At 38.9% G+C, this 24,474-nt stretch overlaps 1 long non-coding RNA gene across 1 annotated transcript in view; it reads right to left on the bottom strand.

Annotated features, from left to right (window-relative positions):
- LOC120436476 overlaps positions 1-22,300 on the bottom strand; it is a 32,299-nt gene extending 9,999 nt beyond the window's left edge. Inside the window, exons 1-3 of the long non-coding RNA XR_005610473.1 lie at positions 21,955-22,300; positions 17,488-17,609; positions 15,298-15,393 (exon numbers count right to left, since the gene is read on the bottom strand). This is a non-coding gene — a long non-coding RNA (uncharacterized LOC120436476). The remainder of the gene's footprint in view (positions 1-15,297; positions 15,394-17,487; positions 17,610-21,954) is intronic.
- Between the last annotated feature and the right edge of the window lie 2,174 nt (positions 22,301-24,474).

Below are 24,474 nucleotides of genomic sequence, written 5' to 3'. Positions count from 1 at the left end.
TAATCCCACATGAATGTATACTAGCTGTTATTAAGGAGAGCAGCACTGTAATACACTAATGCAGTAATAGAAAGATTAGATTCTGTTCAGATTTTAAGTGCTTCTATAACTAAATTACCATACTTACACATGAAGATTTAGTTGGCATGGGTGCAAAGGTGAACAGTTGAAGGCTGGAAAGATGGCGCTTGATCTGATAAATCTTGATTTGATCTGATTATGAAGCATAGACAATGAATGACTCCATGGAGTGAAAAACCATTATAGACTTGTTAGTATGTCATCTAGGTACTAGTTTTGTTTTTGCTTCTTGTAGAAGAATTTAAAATCCTTCTCACATACAAGAGGTGGTATAATCAGGTCACACCTTACATTAAAGACCTCATTATTAATCTCTGTTTCTCTTCCACAGTGTGTCTTTGTCCTGTCGTTCTCCCCTTACCCCCAACCAGTCGCGGCAGATGGCTGCCCCTCACTGAGCCTGGTTCTGCTGGAGGTTTCTTTATGCCAAAAGGGAGTCCTACCTACCTACCTACACACACACACACACACACACACACACACACACACACACACACACACACACACACACACACACACACACACACACACGGCTATGTTCAAGAAGTTTAACCTGCAGTGCTGGCAGGTAATATTTTGCCACTTAAAAGCAGGCATATTACTGTTAAAATTTCCTAGAAGCTCAGCTTTCTGAAAGTCTGGAATTATTCTACAGCAGCTGCTAATGTGACATAAAGAAGTACTGCTTAATAAATGGCTCTGTCTACCATTATTACAGTCACCTGTCTTGTTCTGCTCCCACCCCTGACGCCAACCAGTCACCTCAAAATCACATGTGATTCAAGAAGGTTGTCACTTTGCATGGTAAAGAAATACAGTATAGAGGGAAATTAAATGTCATTTCTCACCAGTTTCTACAGTCCAATAATGAGTAAGTCATAAAAATAGTCATAAAAAACTTAAAGGATAATAAAGGATAAATAACAATCAAGTAGCAGTTTGCTGAGACACTCAGCAAACTCATGATGATGGAAGACACTTATGTTTTGGTTACACTAAAAGCATAATACTATATTGGCTCAAACAGTAGTGTTGGAAGGTTAGTGGCTCGATCCCCAACTTCTCCGGTTTGTATGTTGATCTATCTTTAGACAAGAACTGGACTTCCCAGTATAGTGAATTTGATTTGGTGTGTTGAGCTGAGTAGAACAGTGCTATATAAATATAGTCCATTTTTACTGCACTTCAGTGCACAAACCAAACATAATGAAAAAAGCTGATGAATAGAGAAGTGATGCGATATGCATGCATTACCATTACTGGGAATTGTATAGGTGTATGTAATTAACAAACATACAATTACTTCCCAATCATGCCTGAAAGCTCCCTGCAGTGGAGACGACCTTTACATTCACAGAGTGTCACAGTGTAGCTTTCAATGTTTCATTGTGTCAGGAGAAATGTATGTCTCTGCGGCCTCCTCCTCCAAACATTTAACTGCTATTTAAATTTGGGGACAGTAGGATGATTCGTGAATGAGAATTCAAAAAGTATTTACTGTTACAGTAGAATAGCTTGCCTTTCCTCTACATACAGTAGAGGACAGGATGTACTATGTGTATTTGATGTCTTGATGCATGCTCAATCATCCAGGTAAGTAAATCTCCAAAAGTTGATTCTGTTCATCTGGACGTAGTGTTTTGTGGGAGAAACGTTTCGTCACTCATCCAAGTGACTTCTTCTTCTTGACCTCCCAGCCCATTGTTCCTTCAGTGGGCTGGTTTCAGTCATTATGCAAATGTACTGTTCATATGATTGGGGAAACCTGCAGTCAGTTGAGACTGAAGAAGTCACTTGGATGAGTGACGAAACGTTTCTCACACAAAACACTACGTCCAGATGAACAGAATCAACTTTTGGATATATGTGTATTTGATATGATCAAATTTGTGCTTGTATGCAACTACAATGTCAATATCTTGTGAACCAAGTCTAAGCTGTTAGTAGTGATTTTTTTTCCCCTTAAAAACACGTCACACTGCTTAATCCAGATTGGTCTATGTTTGAATGCCACAGTCAGAGTATTGTCATCAAAGAGCAAAGGTCATATGAATCTGGTTTTGGGAACATCACATTGAGTTTAATGAACTAGAGGCCCTGCCGGTCACCCAGAATCCCTTTCACGGTGTGGTAATGGTAGCAGTTTGGAAACACTGATCTTTAGTTGAAAAATCTGTGGAAATTAGGCTCTGTGATGCAGCCATATCAAAATAGAGCAGTTTCTCAAAGGAATGTTTCCAACATCTTGCAGATTCCATGCCGCAAGACTGAAAATGAATAATACGATGTTCATAAGGAAATGCTTGGTGGGTATTAACAGTGTATCCGATCAGTCATACTGATCCTCAGTTTTGATTCAAGATATCTCTGTGTGCCAAGTAAAAAAAGAAAATAAATAAACTAGACGAGTCACAACTGTGACTCACGAGGCACCTAAAGTATTTTTCTAAAAAGTGAATTTGTTGCTATGAAGCATGAAATGCTGAGAGACATGAAAGGCACCAGATCAGGAGCTGGGATTTGGGAAAGTGCCACAGTAGAAGTCCTTAGTGTTTGTCACGCATAAAGCTAGTAAATGAATACAAGTAATAACAGAACCTAAAAGTTTTTTTTCATACTCTTATTTTGATTATTGCCATTTCAGTTTTGAAAGTAATTCTGTTTACAGAAACATTCTGGGAACTTTCATATTATGAGCTGTACAAGATTCAGTTTTGATTCAGATTTCTCTGATACACTTTCTCCTCTCCGTCTGTCATCGGGAGTCTTGACTGCTGACTGGTTGTATTGTCTAATGGAAGGCACTGAACGCCATATCAGCACGTACCTCAAACTGTATTGGCAAGTGTGTAGGACAGATGGGCAGATGAGCACTAGTATGTGAATGATTATTGGCTAAAGGACTTGCCGACTGGGGTCTTCACCAGCTAATCAATCAGGGCTATTTAGCAACCTCTGGGTGCAGCATAAGGCCTGCTAAAGTGCTTATAATGAACCCACAAGGGCAAAGCTGGTGTGCGTGTGCATCTTGTTCTGACCACAGACTTGACTTAACCTTATAGATCTAACAGAAAAGGGCACAAACCACACATAGCCCAGTATGTCTTCACAATAATCCCTGACAGTGGCTCTTAAACTCTCGAATTTCTGTAGTTACTTAGAAAATATAGTTTACTACCTAGCTATCATTTGTGACTTAACATAAGTCACTAATGGGGGGGGGAGACAAAAAGAACAAACAAAGCAAGTCCAAGAAACTCAGCTGTTCTTAATACAGCCATTCACACAGACCGCCTAATTTTGCTGGATGAATTTGTGGCATTTATTTTTTTCAAAAGAAGCTTGATTTTTCTAACATTTTGGATATAAATAAAAAGATCAGACCATTCAGACCACTTGGCAACAAATGTGCTGCAGCTCAATATGGGCACCGCTACAGAATACACAAATGGTATAGAATCTCAGACACACAGCTAGATGCTGGTCTGGGTCAATTGGCTCTCTGAAATCTTTAATCTCTGCCTCCTCAGATGTGGTCCCATCTGACATCCCTAAATATGAATGAAAGCTGCCGTGATACAGCTTCAACTCTTGGATCGAACCATGAAATTCTTGTGAGAAATGGATGAACCGGGAATCTGTTTCTTCCTTTTCTTTGTAGAAACATCAGGATCAGCTCATCATCACTTGATATCAACTTAAATTTTTTCGCTGTGCATTTGTTTGAGGATGAATTTTCCACAAAAATGCAACATGTTCAGTCTGTGTGTGTGTTACATGACAAATTCACATCCAAAAAATTTGGAGTTTTGTTTTTTATTTTCACTTTCACAACACGCTTTGTGTTTCCTTGTTAAGTGTTAAGGCTATTACACACCAAGGGACCAAAGCTTGAATATGGAAATGGCTGAATGATGGTGACTGAACAGTGTTGCATAGAATTAGCTGTGGTCAGTTGTTAAAAATCCCAAATCTGTTACTGTCTGTAACAGAAATTTATGTCGACTTCTTATATTTATATTCCAGCCAGAACCTCATAGATATAAAATAGACATTCGGAAAGTCCTCCACAAATAACGACACATTTTGCAGGACAAGAATTTATCTGCCAAATGACATTCAGCAACTTATTCTGGTTGTATTTCTACATAAACTATGAGCAGATGGCAACCCACTGAGTGGAGTTCCCTATTGTAAAGAGATGTTTCACAGATGACTTGCACTTATCAGTGCAAACTGACTCACATTGTAATCAATGTGCTGACAATCTCACATAATTATAAATTAGAAGTTATTTGCGAACCTTCAGCATTTTGCTCAAGAGTGATTACAGTCAGGCCAAGTCAGACTTTGGATGTTTGGAGGTAGGTTGGTTCATACTGGGGAACCCAGGCAATTGTGTTGCAGTTACCACAAGGTTGAGTGCGTTGCACTGTTGGGCAGCCTGTTGTTTGCTACAAGCACTTGCAATTGCTTGCTGTATGCAATAAAATTCAATACAATCCCTGGGCAACAGCAGATTTTTCCTAGTCAGACAGAAAGTACCATCCTACTTTTAGTTTTGTCTGACTGGGACAGACGATATGACAATTTTTATTTTTATTTTTTCTAAAAGCTACTCTTTGTTTCAGATTGATAATGTCTACACCTCTTGTGAATGAAATATATAAAATACCTGATAGAGACAAAGGATTTATTCAATTTCTCTTATGGGAAAGCTACTTTCTTAACTATTTTCTTCACGACTCACATGTTGTCTGAAGCAGTGTTGTAAGGCAGACATAATTTGTTTGTCGTCTGGTTTAATTGAACTGCTGAAGGTGTAATGAATGGTTGATATTTAAAGTGTTCTTTTGATTTGGCCATTGCAATTTCTTAAATTGCTACTTTTCATGAATACTGCCAGGAATAAACTAAACTTTGTACAGCTCAGAATGTAAATGTTCCTGCTTTACCTGATCCAGTCCAGCTTTATTTATAAAACACTTTAAAGTAGCCAGCACGGGACCAAAGTGCTGTACAGTAAATAAGTTAACAATAAAATAAGACAAAACAGCAAAAAATAAAATGCATAATACAAATTAAAATAGCCCTATATTTAAGAAAACAAAAACATAGAACCAACTAATAAAAATAAACTAAAAAAAACCCATCTCACAAGGTGTCAAAGGCCAACATCTCTCTAAAATCAGCATCATCAGCTCAATACAATCAACTAAACAACAACAACAACAACAACAACAACAACAACATCACATGTGCTAACAAAGGCATGGATAATTGTCTCAAAGTGCTGCCGTGAAAGAACTGGCATTTTTTAGCCAACTGCCTGAGCTGAAAGAAGCTAGATTTAATGACTGCTTTAATCTGACTGTCAAGCTTCAGTTCAGAGTCCACTTTGACCTCCAGGTTTGTGACAGTTGGCTCATTATACTGAGCCAAGGAATCTAAATACACACTGGGGGTCTCAGTGGGGCTACCAAAAACCATCACCTTAGTGTTTTTGTCATTGAATTTTAAAAGATTAAGAGACATCCAAGTCTTAATGTCATCAAGACACTGAAGTAATGGCTGTACAGAATATGAGCCTTTTTCCTTTAGAGGGACATAGATTTGACAGTCATCGGCATAAAAGTGAAATGCAATGCTGTGTTTTCTCAGAATAAAACCAAGAAGGAGCAGATACAAAGAAAAAAGGAGGGTGCCATGAACTGAGCCCTGTGGGACACCACACAAGAGAGGAGCGGAGGACAACACATGGTCACAGAGCCTGACACAAAAAGTTTGCTCTGCTAAGTAGGACCTGAACCACTCCAGTGGTGTGCCCCGAATGCCTACCCACTGCTCTAAAAGAGTGTAAAATAGCATGATCCACTGTATCAATTGCAGCTGGTCTCTCTGCTGGACTTAACCATTAAGGGGCTGACCATTAAGCTTACCAATTGTAAATGTGTATTCACCAGTGCCATAAAAACCCCTGGGTTCATTGTTTCAAACTTCAAATCAGTAACAGCAGAGCTGGATTCCCAAACAGGGTGTAGCTGGAGCAGTTAGCTATACTTGAGGCACAAGGCGATAAGCAACTTAAAAACGTGTCGCTATAAAAACAGAAGAAGTTGGGCTTAATTATGCAACACTGGTATTGAATGAGCATTTAAAGGAACAATAAGAGAAGAGGGCATGTCAGACATTTATAAAGAGCCAGATAACCCTCTCTCCCCTGTTCCATCTTTAGATTAATATGTCTCTCACCTATCCTTGGACCCATCCGTCTTCCATCTTCACCCCCCTCAAAAAAGTAATCTGCAGTGTAGATGGTATTTGATCAGGAGGCCTAGCTGGATTGGCACAATAGAGTTAAAAAAAAAAAAATATATATATATATATATATATATATATATATATATATAAAGGTACAGAGCCTGACTTGATAATACAACTAGAAGTGGCCAAGGGTGCATTTTCCAGAGCTACCGCCAACCAAAACTTGATCAGAGAAACTGTTCCAGTAACTTCAAACCAACCGCACCAGAATAAATAAATTTTAAAAATATATAACCTTGTAGGTTGGATCTCAGTTGCCAGGAAGACTGAGTACATTGCATGGGTAACAATCACATGCTTGTGCCAATAATTTACACAAACCAATCCCTGCATGGACATCGCTGGAGGTAATGCTGCACCATCAAGCTGCCATTGTTGCCTCAGCGGGACATTCCTTGTGCTAAGTTTACAATGTGGCAAGCGTCTCATGTTTGATCATCTTTGGTAATAGTGTTCTTAAAGTATCCCAAAAGCTCTCTGCAAAAAATGAAGCCTTTAGTCTTACTCTCTTTGAGTTGCTTGCTTCATTGAACCCAATACTGGCAGTCTTGGATAAGTGCAATCAGAAAGTAGGTCATTATCTGGTTCGGTTAACTCATTCATGTGAAGAAAACTCAGAGGTTTACCATAAACACAGCCTTTAATTAGGTACTCCATAAGAAATAAGATGAAGCAGTGATAATCTCAGAAAAATATGAGAATTGCAGCAAAAATGTTCATTAGTGAAATGTCGTGTATACAAAATAGTTTTAACAGAACAGAATAAGCTGCAGAAACTCAAGGCATAATATCAAAATATTACAAGACTAGACAGAAACAGAGCAAAAACTTTTCTTTAAATATTATATTCTCACCAAGTTACTTATTAGGCCTTAATAGAGTCATTAGGAGCAGGTCAAGAGTTGTCATTAGAAACTGACAGCTAATACATTTTCTTTTTGTTCAGATCGTCAGTCAGCATAGGCTTGTCTAAGTAAGTGCCTGAGAATGTATTGATACAAGCTGCAGTCAGAGAAAAATGACTGTGAGGGCTGAGGGTTAACCAAAACAGTGAAGTTGCAGACTGACAGCTAAATAATGAGCAGAAACTCCCTGTGAAGCTCCACAAACCTGAGGTGAGCTGCAGATTGGGGTGATAATTCCTATTGCCACATTGTTTTTACAATGAATAAGTTGGTATAATAAAAACAAAATTGATTGTAGCTACTTGATGCTGATCTTAGTGTGCTACCAATTGAAAGCCCATCACAATACCAGAGTACATTCATTATTATCGATCTGTTTCATTCATTTAAACTCCACGAAAACAAAACCACGTTCAAGTCTCAGTACATAATAACCTCAAACTCTCCTACTGAAGATGTTCAAGTTTAAAAATTGTTCATGGATATATACTTTTATCTTAGCTTGACTTTATTACAGGTTCATCAGTGCATTTTTCAGAAGATGATAAATGGGAGTAAAGCCTGCACTGGGGCTGTTTTGGGCAGATTTGGTGCTTTGTGTATTCTGCTGCATAACTGTGTCTCCCAGTGGAATAATGTTGCTCATTAATGGGTTTTTAATGCTTTTTTGGACAACGATGGAGCTCTGTGACAAAAAGGAATAAGATATATGAGGCTTCAGATATAAAGACAGCACATGTTACTAAAAGACATTATTTTAGAATTCAAGTTGTATATGCCATTAAAGTGCTTTTTCATATTATGTTCTAAGTATATGGATATTTAACCCTTATTAGTGCCTCAGTTGATTCCAGCAGCATGTCTGTCTGTGCATTCCACAGTGATGATCGGAGAGTCTGAAGAATGGGACATTTCTGAAACAAAATACGGGGGAGAGGAGAAGTTGCAGGATGTGTCTTTAAATTAGCCCACAGAAGTAAACCTAGCATTTCAGGCAGGTACTCCCAGGTTCATCTGCCTTGAAAATGAGAAAGAGCAAGGCAGAGTGAAAGGACATCCTCAGTGACAGAACTCAAGTTCAGACTAATTTTTTCCCCTCTCTCTTGGCTAGCCTTCCTTTCTTCTTCTCTATATCTGAAGCCAGGAAGGGAAGATGGCTGCAGCTCCTAGGACAACATGAAGGCTCACTCAATGCTTCCACCTGGAACATTGCCTTCTCTTTGTGTTCATGACTGTTTTAAGGACATGTGCCCCTCAGTGTGTGGATGTCTGTGTTTATGCCATCCAAGCCTGGTCATTTGCATTTGCTTGATGTGAGATAAGTGCATGGAGAGATTTTAGCATACAGCACATCAAGAGACTTCTGGTGTGCATCCTTCTCTCACCCAGCCACCCCATCCTTTCAGTCCTTAGCAACTTTCAGGATGCAGTATGTATATAGGTTCAATATGTTCCACTAGTTATGTGTTGGTAATGTGCCATTTAGCTTAAACAAACGCATGCCAAGCAAGTCTCTTACCAACTTTACTTCCAGGAAGGCTTCTGCTTCACATTTTAAAAACATTCATATATAATTCTGTACATAACATGGATCCTCTGAAGTACTTGCTACAATATACCCCATGGTTCTGGCTGGTATAGCATCAGAAACTACTCATTTGCAAAGTGTAAACATTACTCCTCACAGCCAAAAATTATTCAAGCTTTATTTGTAGTTTTCCAGTATGATTGGAGCAATCGAAAGGGTATTTTTGAGAGGCTTATTAAAATGGTGAGAAAATTTAGACCTGATTTGATCTGGGCTTTGAGGCCTGTGTGTGAGTACAGAGTTGGATGTCTGTGCTTCTTTGTAAGACTCATACAGAACTAAATGTAAATCTGTATCCCTATATGTTTTAATATTTTAACACTTTGATTTATAAACTAATACATGACATTCTCATTGCCTTTTATGGTGATGTACACACCATACTTTGGAAAACATGATGATACGTGATTACAATGAGTTCGCTGATGGCTATTCCACCATTTTAGTTTAAACTGAAATATCGCAACAAATACTGTTATTAAATATTGTGACATTCATGTTTCTCATATGATGAACATTAATGGTTTTCTAATCAGTCGAAAACTGAAAGTATAGCTTTAAATGTTTCATGGTCATTTTGCCCAAACACCGCCCCACAGTCCCTGCCTATTCATTCTTGTTTACAGTTTTAACTTGTTGATGGGACAGCATCTCAATAGATTATACGACAATCGCTCAACCGCTCAGTCACATATTGTTGCCAATCAGTAGGCTGCAACATCAGTTTTCCAGAAAATGTGTGAAGAAAACGGAAAAAGTATGATTGGAAACAAATGGTAAGGACTTAGAGAGCTGAGTTACTGAGGCGTGACCAGGCGCTCAAATATCTCAAACTGCAGCAAATCAGAGAGTTATGAGGAGCAGAGAGCACAGCCAGAGCAAAGCAAAGAAGTTAAGATGTTAGTCAAAATAAGGAGAGAGATTAGGAGTGGTATGAAAAGCAGAGCAGAAAGGAAAACAGAGTAAGAATGAGGTTACACAAAGATCATAAATTCCAGATTTTTTAAAGTTGGAGATATTCCTTAAATAATTGTCCTACATTTGTGACACACTGTACAAAAACATCTCATGTCCATACTAAGGGCACATTATTTTTTCCACTAAAAAGATATCTTACAAGGTAGTTCTTTGGGAACTTTTGTCACAAAATTCAGAATTTCTTCTTTTTTGTGTGGTGCATTGTTCTTTTTTTTTAATTGACAGAAAGCAATAAAACTACAAATACAGTTTTGAGTTAACACTATTCATATACATCTTTATGCAAAGTTGTTTTGAATCAGCTTGTATGTCTTCTTCATGTACTTTGTTTGGGAACACTGAAAATGGATAAGGATGCCACAACAATGAGCTAACAAGTAGATATAGCCAGGGTTAGTGTTGAATTAGCCATAAACATGACTACAGAGAAAATGAACAGGACCAGTAATACTACAACTTCCAGCATCCATAAATAACTTGCTTCTCCAGCTAAAGCAGTGTGATATCAATTTTATACTCAGAACTTGATTTGCATATTTAGGCCTCATGATTATGTTGTAAAGCCTGAATTAAAAAAAAATATATATTTTAAAACAAACAAAAAAAATCATTATAAAACATGTTCCTTCTTGGTGTTAAATTGCTTGATTATTGCTGAGAAGTAACTGCTGCAACGCTCAGTAGGTAAGTAAAATAAAATAGGATCTGAAGATTACACCTTTCTCATTGTGGACTGTTGCGAAGCCGCAACAAGAGTGTAAGAGTGAAGTCTAAAATCCATATCTTTAATGTAGTAGCTTTAGGTCTTACTTGGTTTATCACTCAAAGTGAAAAATAATACAGAACAGTGGTAGGCAAAATGACAAATTCCCCCCAAAGAAAAAGCAAACAAATGACAACCATGACTGTCTATCAGTGAACCAAAAAAGGAGTAAATATTCTGATATACTGCTTGCATTATTGATGACAGGGGATGGAGAAAGCTGGCAGGAAGAAAAAGACATAAGGCACAGCTGAATGAAATAAAACAATGTGAGCGGTTTCAAACGTAAACAGGAATGACAAATAGAAATGGCAACAGAAAATAAGGCAATGATAATAATCACATAAACTTAGTGTACCTCAGTTTTTGAAAGCTTTCCATTTCAGAAATAGCAAGAAGATAAAGGTTTTGGACAACTTTGTTGCAGTAGAACACAAATACTGGGAAAAAAGGGCAGAGTTCAGTGCATACTACACAAAGTAGAGGTGCTTCTCACCTCAATGTACTATTATTTTCTTATTTCAGGACACTTCGACTGATATAGGAGTCAAGTTCTGATGTAATTTCAGAACACCCCACTGAAACACTTGAATGCATCAGTGGAGTCCTCAGAAATGGCATCTCTACCTTGGGAATCTCAAACTCTCCCCTGTGAATTGTAATGAAATTATAGTGGAAGAGATGGCGATGTGTCCGCCTCACAACCAGAGATCATAAATCCCCAGTATAAGCCATAAGCCCCAGACTCCTTCCTACTACCCCCCGCCTCCTTTTTGTCCTTTGCTGCACATCTCTGATCCATCTCGACTTTCTTCTCTGTTTCACATTTTTCTTTAATAGACTGTGATGATATTTTTCACCTCTCCTCTTTCTCTCTTTCTTCCCCCCACTTTACTCATTTGCACTGCCCCCCAGACCTTAACATGAACTTTTCCAACAATCCCATTTATCATAGATTGGATTTCTCTTGTTATCTAGTTCCTCTGGAGGGTACTCAATCTGTGTCCCTCTGCAGGAGTAGAATCTCAAACTTCTGGTACTATCACTTCCACTATCATAAGAACTATGACACTAGCTCCTATACTCAACAGTCATCGTGACTGAAGGAAAGGAGAGAACATCCAACTCAAACAGGAGCCTCATGTTTTAAAGGATATGCAACTGCATATTCTTTTGTCGTGTATTTCTTCCATCCCTATTTTGTTTGAATTAACAACTTAATCATTCTCCAAAACCATCATTTAAAAACAGGTAAAATTTGATCAAAACACCTAAGACTGTAGAAGTTATTAGCAATGATCTTCAAATTCATAACAAAAGCAGTAAAGCTTGCACATTCAGTTCTGTGGCTTGTTTTTAAACACTTCGAGTGATACTTCTTGAGGTAAAATGTCTTACTGTTTGAGAGATCACTTAAACTATATTCCTAGTTGACAATCTCATAATGATCCAGGTTTTTAAACAGTGATTAGCAATAGTTTGTTCAAACAGCTACAATACCCATTTAGTCCATGGAAAGAAAAGAATTCTGATTCATCTGATTTCCCCATTTTAGGGCACATATTTTTAAACTAAAGCATTAAATAAATAATGCATTCCCTGACAAAAGCTTAGAGTTGTATTTTTTAACAAATATTATGCCTTGGAGTTACGATAGGCTAGCCTACTGTGACTCAGGTGATGAATTACAGTCAGCATCACACTGGGAGCTTTAAAGTTCACTGTTCACTTTAAATGTTAATGTACTGCCTGGACTAGAATCAACAAGCTGCATTCTGTTAAGCAGCCAAAAGATTTAACTCCTGAAATCGAGGCAGATTCTAATGCAAGTCGTCCTAACGTGTGTTTCTTGTGTTCCTCAGACCCCAGAGGTGTCCATGTCCTCTCCAACATCACTGACTGGCTATCTGCTCCTGTTCTACCCCAACAGTACCTCATAACTCTGGGTTTTAGGATCAACCTGGGTTTGAAGATTTACTCAAATATAAGTCCCCATCACACAGGTTTGTGTACCATATACAGTTAAATAGATCACCTAATAGTGTACTTATGTATGATGACAGTACACTATTATATACATATTTATTCCACCAATAAATAAATAAATATAACCAAGCATTATATCACAATTCAGTGAACTGATAGAGACAGTTATGTGGAAAACTACAAATTCTGGATGTAGACACAAGCGCTAAGCTGTTCAGAGTGAATCTGATGCTGATGAAGTGCAAGAATAATGTCTCATAAGATAAGAATGAACTTGAAATAAAATATTCATGCAGTCAAAAAGCTTATGGTTTACTTTTTTTTTTTTTTTTTTTTTTTAAATAAAAAATAAGGAGCATCTTCACTGGGGTAGAAAGTGATTCTACATTTTTGCACTTGAAAAGGCTCCATATTCCAGCAGGATTTTTTTTGAAGAAGGTTAAGTTCCAAGGCTAAGCATGAAGGAGAGTTTTACAGGGTTGCAAGTCCTAACTGTAATGTGACAGATTCATTCAGCTCTTTGTAAAACCACCACAATTTTATTTGAACTTCATCTATTATTTATTTCAGTATACACTTTATCATCAAGTGGATTTGAAAAGAGATAAAATTTGAGTTTAAATTAAACTGTGTTACACAATAACTAATTTTGCCAAAATAAATAGCTTCACAACCACATTATTTTTAAGCATTCTAGAGACTTATTTTACTTCCCAGCCCCACCCACCCTACATCACTTAGAGTAGGCTACATAGCCACGCCTCATTGCCCCCTTTACTTTAAACAGAAAGCAGTTAAGTGGGTCAGAGCTGCTCGGGTTGGGGGTAATGGGGTTATCTGCTCCAAAAAGGGAAGCAAGCATGATTTAAAAAGGAATGGCCATAAGATATATCCTATTGTGTGTCTTAACCTGGTTAGCCAGGCATACCAAAACATGTCTGCATTAAGCAGAAAGCTATTTGCTGAGTCATTTTGAGGTAAGTGGTTTCTCTTTGAGGTCACCATAATTTAAAATAGCATTTGGTTGTGACATGGTTCAAGGTTTAGAGTAAGTCGCTGCAAATGTGTCACTCTTTTCTTTCATTTGATAAAAGCACAGTTGTGCACATGTGTATATTAGGGTTTTGCACTGCAATGCCTGCTGGCAGTTTAGAGGCTGTAGTATTACACATTATCAGTCTCTTACATGACTTATAACATGCACAAGATAACAATGTGAAGAATATATGAGTTCACAAGGCTCCTGGCAGAGCTTATCTGAGCTACTGCTGGAATTTGTAAGTAACCTGAAAGTGATATTCAGCTGATCACTGCCGTCTTTGTCTGCTCTGAAAAGAAAAGGGTGCAAATGGAATGTTGCTGCCACCAAATCGACAACAGAAAGAAGAAATGAAACCCTTTTATACGATTCTGCCCATTCTGGATCTCTTGCAAGCAACACAGATTAATGTTAGTACAAGAACAAACATGCAAACAGCTCAGGTAACTGCCAAGAGTCTCAAAGGTTTTAAATAAACAGAAAATCACACCCTTGGTAAAGCTGGGCCCCAAGGCTGAATTCAATTATAAAAGCTCTTTGACTGATGATGTAACCATGCACCCCAAGCATGCTGTGATGAAACACCTCTGCTTACTTCAGATAAAAATATGGACAACTCAATAATGACAAACAAGCAGCGAGGTACCACCAAAGAGCAAAACTGAGTTGGAGTGGGTTAATAATTAAAAATATTTTGTGAATATTTTTTATTTGGCAGAAACAAAGCAGGTGAAAAAAAACTGCCATCAGGAAACCTAATTACCAAGGGAAGTACAGCCGTTTACACACACACAAAAAGAGAAAATGCTACAGGAAAAAACAAATAGTAATAACAGTGATAAATCTGAGTAATTTTACCAAAAATTTGAATTTTCTCAGATTGATCCAATTTAAATCTGGTCTTTTAATGACTTTTACCAAGAGTTTTCTAAACATCAAAATTTCATGACAAAGAAATGTACCGATTGCTCGAGTCTCATTATTACCGGATTGTTTAATTTATTTATTTTTACACCGTCTTTCAAACAGAGTGTCACAACTCACCTCTATAACCAACCTGTTCTCAAAGCCAGACTGATACAATCCACATGTCCTTTAGAATCTTTTATAGCAAAACAGGAATCATTAAATGGGTCTTGCAGCTAAATTGTCACATATGGATAATTGGCCCTTTTGCATCACATTTAAATGCAATCTGTACGTGGCATCTTTCAATGTGCAATGTTGTGAAAGGACAATGCGATGTTATCTTAAATACAGATGCTTGTAGGTGCTTTACTTCTCACTCTTTTAAACTGTGACCTCCATACGTCTCTTTATTTTCAGAGGTCTTGGGTTCTTCTCCTCTTTGTCTCCATTTTCCCTGTCGTTGTCCCTCAGACACAAATTCAGACGCTAATATAATTTACATATTTAGTCATTTAAATTCTTGTGCTCCTGCTTTTAATCATAGCCAGATACTCAGATTTCCTTTCTAAATGAGTAATTCTTATTGAAATATCCTCTTTTTGGTTTATTGTTGGCTGTTACACAGCAAGCCTCAACTCCAAAATCAATTTAATACTTTCACATTATTAGAAAATTGCAATAAGGCACCTACATTATAGTAGTTTACTTAAACCCGTCTGCTTACCAACTGTTGATCCAGTTTTTTACCCAGAATTCAGTATTGTCACCAGGCATGCTGCATTTGTTGGAGTGGAGCCTTTAGTTTTCATCTGTACTTGTCCTGCAGCGATAAATCAAAATGACTGGTTAATATCAAAATCGTGTTCATGTATATTGTGTATTCAGTGCATTTCATTTCACTGAAAATGGAAATTATGGTACACAGTGAGCTCAGCAGCAGTGCCGAGCCAACACAACTGCCAACAGGTAATGGAGACTAAAATACATGAGGGTTAAAGACAGATCAACGCACAATAAAAGTGCAGTGCAGCACAGAGGAATATCAAAATAATGTGGCCAATGTTTCAGTTTGCAACACAGAGGTAATAAGGAACCATTAAAAAGCTCTCAACACAGAAAATACATCCATAGACACTTCCACACAGACTTTAATCCTTCACATACCTGACTCTGTTTGATTCAAGTCTTTTTTGCTCTGGACGTTAGACCACATGACATGTTGTATGCCACGGTGTAGTAAAAAGGCACATGAAGAACATTAGATCCAAACAAACACAGTTAATGCAAATGGTTTCTCACAGAGTTACCAAAATGTAGCCTACTGAAGAAAAACCACACTAATGAGCCAGCTGCCCAAATAAGAGAATTTATGAATTCAACCAAAAAAAAAACCTCATCCACCATCGTTAAATAAAACAAAACCTATATGGCAAAGCATATCGCCTAGACGACTGAATAAAAGGTCTATAGCTTCTCAAGCTCTGCTGTTGTTTCCCCAGTTTTCACAGTGCAAGAGCAATGGGAACATCTGTTAAACCAGTGGGCTCAGTAATTATCTTGTAGCATTTTGGACTGTTGAAACTATTGTGTAAAGGGGGGAGTTTTAGTTACCAGTTTGTTTATTCTTGATGCAGATGCTTGAATGCTTAGGATAGCTTTTCTTTAAATGCCAAACTAAGTTTCTGTATTTGTGTGAGGACATTGTTTCATGAAATTACTTTGAGCCTTAGTGCGTCTGTGTGTCTATACCCTCAGGCAGCCACAGGATACACTGGATAGGGAAAATGGCTTTTCCTGTTCGTTTTATGTACTAAAAAATATTTTAAAAAATGCCTTTGAACTCTAACCCTCCCCCCGTCCCCGCCACCGAAATGTCCATGTATCTTTGCTTTTTCTGATGTTTGTTCTGCTCTTACTTCTCAATAATAGTACTGTTCCCTGTAACACACAGACCTCGGGGAACATGCGTGTGCTAATGTCTTTGTTCATACATTACACGTTATTTAGACTCCATTAACCTCTAGCTTGGAGTTGTTTGGGACCTGTGGAAATTAATCTGTCCTCTGAACTGAGGAAGACAGAAAAAGAACATCAGATTTTCCAGCTGATTCTTTAATTATTACAGCACTGAGTGGGAAAATCTGTGTGTGCGTGCGGGTGCACTGACCCCAGGGCATGGCACAGTGACCCACTCTTTGCGGTTTCATTGTCTACAGAATCTCAAGTTCACCATTTAGAAGAAAAACAAACAGAAGTTTATCAAAGTCTTCTTATTAAATGTAAAAAGCAACATAAAAAACAAGAACACAAGAAGCAAGCAACAAAATATGTACTATAAATAATGGTAGAGTAGTTTTAAAGCACACAATGCAAATACTTTAGAGCATAGACATTGTTCTACAACCACAATTTTGGAAGAAAAAGAAAAAAAAGGAATTTATGTTAACATACGTGCACGCATGTTCACAGGTGTTAGTGTGTCTGCCTAACCAATAAGGAATTCATGGGAAACCATTTCGTACTGTATATAGGTTTGTAAATTCAGTGGTGGGTTCCCATATATTACTGCAAATCTTAACAGATACAAGGATGCAATGACTTTAGCATCATATACAGACATGAATACATTATTAGTTCAGTTACGTGAGTTGTTTGTCTGTTCTAAGTTTAAAAATGACACTGAGAAATTAGTTAAACACCAAAGAGCCAGAAAACTCAGTTATTGCACATATGTTGCCTGCTCCACTTGACTATCGCTGTTCCAGGAAGTGTAAATAATACTGTTGAAATCAAACTAATTATAGAATCACCAATCCAACAGTTTTCAGTTTTGATCCAGTATGATTGCTTAAATTGCAGAGGCCATCTCACTCAAGCTCAAAGATCAAATTTAAATGTAGAAGCTGTTACTTACTCTGAGAAGGTGACTGGAAATCATTAGGCTTGATGTAGACTGTCATGATTTGGCTGTGCACAACAGGCAGGACTCAAACGCAGACCCACAGGCAGAACGTGAACTCAAAACAGCTTTATTTGCTGAAGATGGAAAAAAAAATCATACAAACTACAATATACAATACAATAACACATTAACACACAAGGAACCGCACAATCATAAGAGAGATAGCAATAAAGGACCGAGACGCTGACATAAATACACAGAAGGATAACGAGGGACGTGAGAACACACGGGGAACACAGCTGACACGAATTAACATCACGCCACAGGGGAAGCACACCCAACACGAAAACACGAGACTTTCACAATAAAACAGGAAAGAAAGAAAGTGTACTTTATTGATCCCCGTGGGGAAATTCCTCTCTGCATTTAACCCATTCACTCAGTGAAGCAGTGGTCAGCCTTTGGGCGCCCGGGGAGCAGTGTGTAGGTACGGTACCTTGCTCAGGGGTACCTCAGGGTAGCTGTTCAGGGGAATCGAACCCCCGACCTTCCGATCATGGGGCCACCACTCTACCTACTGAGCTATCCCTGCCCAACGGAGGAACATGACGCAAGAGAGGAGGAGGAGAGGAGATAAACATGATGGAGTAAAACACAAGGAGGGGAAACAAGGCACGAGAACTCATACAAACACAGACACACAGGGAGAGACACAGAGGGGAAAGACACAAGGGGAGCCTAAAAGTACAAAATCTAACATAGAATAAACTCAGGATTACCTATGTGAACCTTAAATAATAAACCATAACACAAATTGTCATAAAAACCCAAGAAACTCAGAATGCTGGATCAAAAGGACCCAGAAATATGACAGTAAACTCTCTTTCCCTGACTTTTTTTAAATGCAGTATGTACCAACAAACAGATCCATATCAAGTTACTGAATTCAAATTCATCAATAAATTATTAAATGATGAGGGAATTCAGATAAATTAAAATGATAATCTTCAACTTAAAGTCAGTGGAGAGGAGCAGTGGATCTACTCTAAGAATGTCTGAGCTCCTCAGTCATCCCTAAGGTGGATTTCTGCCAATTATATGCACAATTTATTATTCTGGTCACGTCTCTCAGTCCGTGGCCATGGATGGTAGGACTGGTGATCTATCGGTAAATCGACAGCTTTTCTTCTGCTGTTCTTTACAAGCCACTGGTACCACTGCAGACATGGCAGTTGAGAACCATTTCCTATAACTTGGAGGTGCTAATTCTCTTTGACGTCCCACCACACTTAACTGAAAATTGCTCCAATGTGAACTGGATTATTATTCAGTGGAACCAGCAGGACCACATCATCTGCAAAAATGCATACACGCCGTTCTGAGACCATTGAACAGGACACCCTCCTGCCTTTGACCGCATTATACGCTTAACCCTTCAGCATTTTGTAATTGAAGTGATCTGGGAGCTAAACCATTGCACCTCCTCTGGCCTTTGTAAAAATGTGGATCTTTTCCGGTGAGATCAGATGAGGTATAGTGGTACTAAGGTGAAGTGAGTCAACAGAGAACTTTAACACAGGAAAGCAGGGTTTTGATTACGTGTTTTGATTATGTGAAAGTACATGCACTGTACTTTCAGCTATTTAGAGTGCATATGAAATGTGTATATATGGGCCTATGCTTGGGTATGTGAGGGAAGAGTACGATGAGTCCAGTCAGTAATGTTTTTTGCCCTTTTTCAAATTTATGCCTAATGCAGCTTAAATTACAGAAATCATTTTCAAACAAAACTTGACTTTCTTAAAATACTGTATACGATATTATGTGGCATATTAAATGCATTTGAATGTTTCAGTATTCGATTGGACAAAAGGTTTTTTGGTTGAAAAGAGGAGATTAATGTTTGCAGTAGATTAGTTAGATATTTAGTCTGTTTGACAGAGTATGAAGGAAATCTTTGATCCAGCAAGTCTGTCTGCAAAATGTGGTTGCTTGCACATTTTTTTTCTGCTCAGTGAGCAATTTGGTAACCAATGAAGTTGTGAAAAGTGAAGTTGTTTACTTAAGATTTTATGTCTAAATTTACTTCAAACGTGTAATCTTCTGGTCTCACATAGAAAATGGCAATATGAACAGAAGGGGTATAAATAACAACATGAATAAAAGCGCAATGTTATTTAGCCACTTCAGTTTCTGTGTTTGGGTACTGTAAAAGCTGAGAGACTGCCACGCTTAATGGCACACTGGGACACTTGAGTAGAACAGAGCTCATGTAAACACCTGAGCTTTTCTTACTGGGAGTTAGCCTTCTGTGAACTGTGTGGAAAAGTTGTCCAACAGTCCTCAATCATATCAGTGATGCATCCTTATACATCAGCAGCTGTCCCCTCACTCATATCGATGTCACTGTAGTCCCTTTGTTACTCAAGCTATGGGCCTTTTGTTCAGAATAGCATGCAGCCTTTCAAAAGCCCAGCACATAGGCATAAAAACATAATCAGCATACTTAACAGTAGGAATCAAAAAACATCAAAGAGCCGTAAAGTGGTGGAAAACTGTCACCCAGCAGGATAAACATAAGGGGAGGGGGTAGAAGACACAGCAGACAAGAGCTACAATGCAACATCTCTAGTTTAATCACAGCTTGGTGTTTAACATGTTTGTGTTTGGGGTGGTGTACCTGAGGTTTTTAATTTACTTTCCATTATGTGAATAAATACATGAAAATATGGATAGACAGTAGAAGGGCAAGGAATGGAATAAGGCATAAATAAGCAATTGTGATTTTAAAATTGAAACACTCCTTTATCCTAATTACCACTTAGCCTTTGCTGCCCTCATTGAGTGTGCTGATAAGCCTCATAAGTAATAAGGGTACAGAATTTACGACAGAAGCCTTTCTGTTCAATTAACCAAATTCATGGAAAAAAAGAGCAGAGCAGAAACTGATTAGGCAGGTAGATCTCTATTCGCCCATCTTGCCAGTGCATTAATCAGACATTATGAGGTGGTGTCATCCAGACGCTTTGCCAACATTTGGACTTGGTGCTGCTGAAGCTTCACTGCAGGCATCATCTGTGTGTTTTTCAGTAATTATTGACTCCTTTAAAACTGAGCCAGTTCTCCCAGCCTCGCTGAGACTTAGCTGAAAAACAATATGGAATGGATTCATCACCTCCCATCTGAGGAAACTGTTGCTGTCATCAACAAAGAAACAGCTTTTTTTCTTTGGCTTTGTAATCTGAAACACTCGCCATCATGTCTGCCCTGAACAACTCCCTGACCAGGTGGTGCCAGCTCGCTCCCGTTGAGACTAGCTTTTGGCTGCTGAAAAAAACTTGCCAAAAGAAGCCAAAAGACATTATATGCTAATTTGCATATAATACTGTCCCTATGCTAAAAATCTCTTTAAGCAGAAAGAAAGATTTACTGTTTACAGGAAATGCTGCATTGAGACCTCTATAAATTTGTTAAGAAAGCTGTGCACATCTACATCCAGCAGCATCAGCCTTTCCAATTTGTCACCAAATGCTCAAAGACTGAGCACATTAACGATGTTCCCTGTGGTTATTTGTCAAAACTTACTTTCCACAATGTCTGAAATCTGCTAAATGTGGCAACAGAGTCATCAAGTTGGCAGCAGCTTATGTGAATAACAATAAGTGGTCTGGAAACAAGCCTGCAGTCTACAGCTAGTATCTCTGTGAGGCTGTTTTATAGATATCAAAAAATGTACAAAGTTGAGGTGACACTAACATATACTGTATACCTACAGCCGGGCTAAAATCATTAGTTAACCTATGTTACATGTATGTGTAGCAAGGACCCAGCCCGACAGACAGTTTTTTCACACGTTAATGCTTTTTTGTGCAAACAATTTCCAACACACTCAGTGGAAGGCTTTTCAGCCGACTCTCTCTCCAGACCAGGTGATTGAGAACAGTTAACAGGGTTAACCTAACCAGCCACACACCCCCATCGCCTGACCTAGAGTGGGAGCCATTGGGCCTAGCCCACTCTCTCTACATTTTCAGGTATCTCTACTTTACTTGAGTAGTTTTCTTTCTGACAACTTTTTACTTTTACTCCCTACATTTTTAAACAAATATCTGTACTTTCTACTCCTCACATTTTCAAAACAGGCCCGTTACTTTTAGTTTAAGGCATAGGAGGAAATCTGTTATTACTGCGAGCCTTCAAACATTAAACCGATTTGTCTTGATCCATCCTCAAGGTAAGTAAATCCCAAAAGGTTGATTCTGTTCATCTGGACATAGCGTTTTCAGTGGGAGAAACGTGAAGTCACTTGGATGACTTCTTCAGTCTGAAGACTTGTATTTAATTTACAGCTGTACTGTAGGATATTTGTGGATTTCCCCATGCATACACCTAACCCTGCCTCCAACAATGCCCCAGACGGGCACCTGTCTCGCCTCCATCTGTGGACACACCCAGCGGACGTGTCCTGGTCGTCCTCACCTCTAAGACTCCTGCCACGATCCTCCTGGTGAGTGGGGTGCAGTGTCCATAGCCACTGGGACCAGTGGACAGACAGCAGAAGGGGAAGCGTCATTAAATGTTGGCGACCACTGCTCTGCGGCTGCAATGGGGACGCACCACAGGGCCTCCTCCTCGGGGCCGGGATCAGCTGACTTCCTGCCACCAGCTGTGGCTGCCCCAACAACCCCAACACATGACCCTTGGCTCACTTGCTGATGACAGCAGACCTACTCCACTGTTCCCGCTGGGAGCTCCTCCATGAACTGCTCCAGCATCAGCATGTTCAACAGCCAAGCTTCCCCTTCCTTTGAGCCAAAAAACTCAACCATAGACCAAACTCTAGATCAGGGGTGCCCAATCCTAGTCCTCGAGAGCTACTGTCCTGCAGCTTTTAGATGCATCCCTACTCCAACACAGCTGAATCAAATGGTTTGATGACCTCTTCAGCATGCCATCAAGTTTGGCAAAGGTCTGATAACAAGACATTCATTTGATTCAGGTGTGTTGGAACAAGGATGAATCTAAAAGCTGCAGGACAGTAGCTCTCGAGGACTATGATTGGGCACCCCTGCTCTAGATAAATCACCAATACTCTAGTGGATATTAATATGTTAAAAACAAGTTGGGGCTGTTTGGAATGAAACCAGATTTACAGCAATGTACTTCTAGAAGCAAGTCTCACAACGAGCCAGCTGGCTTGAAACACCTCCATCTGAAATGAGTGTGGGAAAGAGCCATAACTCTGTCTTTGGTGGTCACCAAAAGATGGAAATCACATGTGTCTGGATAATCCAGACACATGTGAAATTATGTCAAATTATTTTAAAAAATCTCTGAAAGTTTGTTGGCTTTGTACAAAAACAAGCCTTAAAGATCAAGTTATACCCATACCGCACAGATTCACAAAAGCTTCATTAGCTGCTCAAGCCAAAGTGCTGATATGAACCAAATTTCTGCTCATTCCACAAGAGCATTGAACAAAATCTGCGACTGGATATTTTTCCTCTTTAATCAGTTGTGAACTTTTCTGCAAACACAGCAACAGACTCTGCCATTCACAGGATACTCTGTCAAAAGTGGCTGTCGGAGAAACCCTCTCTTTGACATTCTTTACACACTTTACACACATCACTTATTCTGTATACCACTGACTGCAACACTGGGGATGTCTATCCTGCAATCTGTGCCTCTATTTGTGCATTTAAATCATTACAGCTTTACAAGAGTAGTGCAATGGCAATACGTTTTTCCCATCTGTGTTTGGTTAGTTGTATATGTATCTTACTATTTGTGCATCTGCTTGTCAATTGTCACTTACTGTCCATTTATGTCAACCATTCACTTGCAACAACTCTAACCTGTGTGTATTATTCATTGTGTTCCTCCCCCAGTGAGGTGTGTATGTGGCTCAGGGCTGATTGAGTGCCTTTACTATGGCAGCCTGCTGGTTAAACTGGGCTACCACAGAGCCCACAGTACCATAATGCATTGCTGCCAGAATAAGCTTGCCACCACTCCTACCACTACCTGTTATAGGTCACCACACAGAAGGAAAATATATTGGTAAACAGCTGTATACCAATATATGTTGCATAATCTGTGGATAGGTAAATATTTATGCGTTAGCCTTTAAAGATGTGGGTTTTTGATGAGTTGTACTAAATCTGGATTTAACAAGCCTCTGGGATCACATGAAACCGCATGCATAATATCATTTGTTACAAATGCTTGTAGTTCAGGAGTTGCACATCATGACAATTTACATAAAATACTAATCAATGTCTCACTTCTTTTATATAGTTAGATGGTTAAAAAATAGCCATAAGACTGAGTCTGTTGTTTTCTGGGGGGGTTTTGTGCTTTGTGTCAGCCATTCCTCCATCAGGGGATTCTGCTGTGAAGAACTTGAGGCTTGATGTTTCCTCCAAGGATTACATTTTTATAAAAGTGCAAACATTTAAATAGTAATTATTGTGTTTACTTTTGTGATTTTTCTTTTAAATCAGTCATTTTTCTAAATGTTTTTTGAATAACTATCACGAGGTTTATGGATAAACCAGCCTACCACTCCAGCAGAAGGTAGCTTAATTTTTTCAGAAGGACAACTTAGTAGATCAGAAGATACATTGAATACTGGCACACAGTGGCGGTCCTAGCCTGTTTGGTGCCCTGGGCGAACACTCCCTCTGCCCCCCCCACCACCACCACACACACACACACACACACACACACATACACACATATGAAGAGAGAGAGAGAGAGCGTATGCATAGTGTGCAAACCGCTACCAAACAGCCATTGGTGGTGTGTGAGAGGCAAATGTTGTTGAAGATAAGGACAATGTTGGATAATACCTCCCACCCACTCCATGACATGCTGGCTAGTCACAGGAGCATTCAGTGAGAAACTGAGATTACCAAAAAGCACCACTGAACAACACAGGAAATCATTCTGTGACCATCTCCCTGTACAACTCCTCCATCTAACACAGTGTGAACA

Source organism: Oreochromis aureus, linkage group 23, assembly GCF_013358895.1.
Source record: "Oreochromis aureus strain Israel breed Guangdong linkage group 23, ZZ_aureus, whole genome shotgun sequence".
Classification (NCBI taxonomy): Eukaryota; Metazoa; Chordata; class Actinopteri; order Cichliformes; family Cichlidae; genus Oreochromis; species Oreochromis aureus.
Note: the sequence above shows the minus strand (reverse complement) of the source record. Positions and strands in the feature narration are given on the sequence as shown.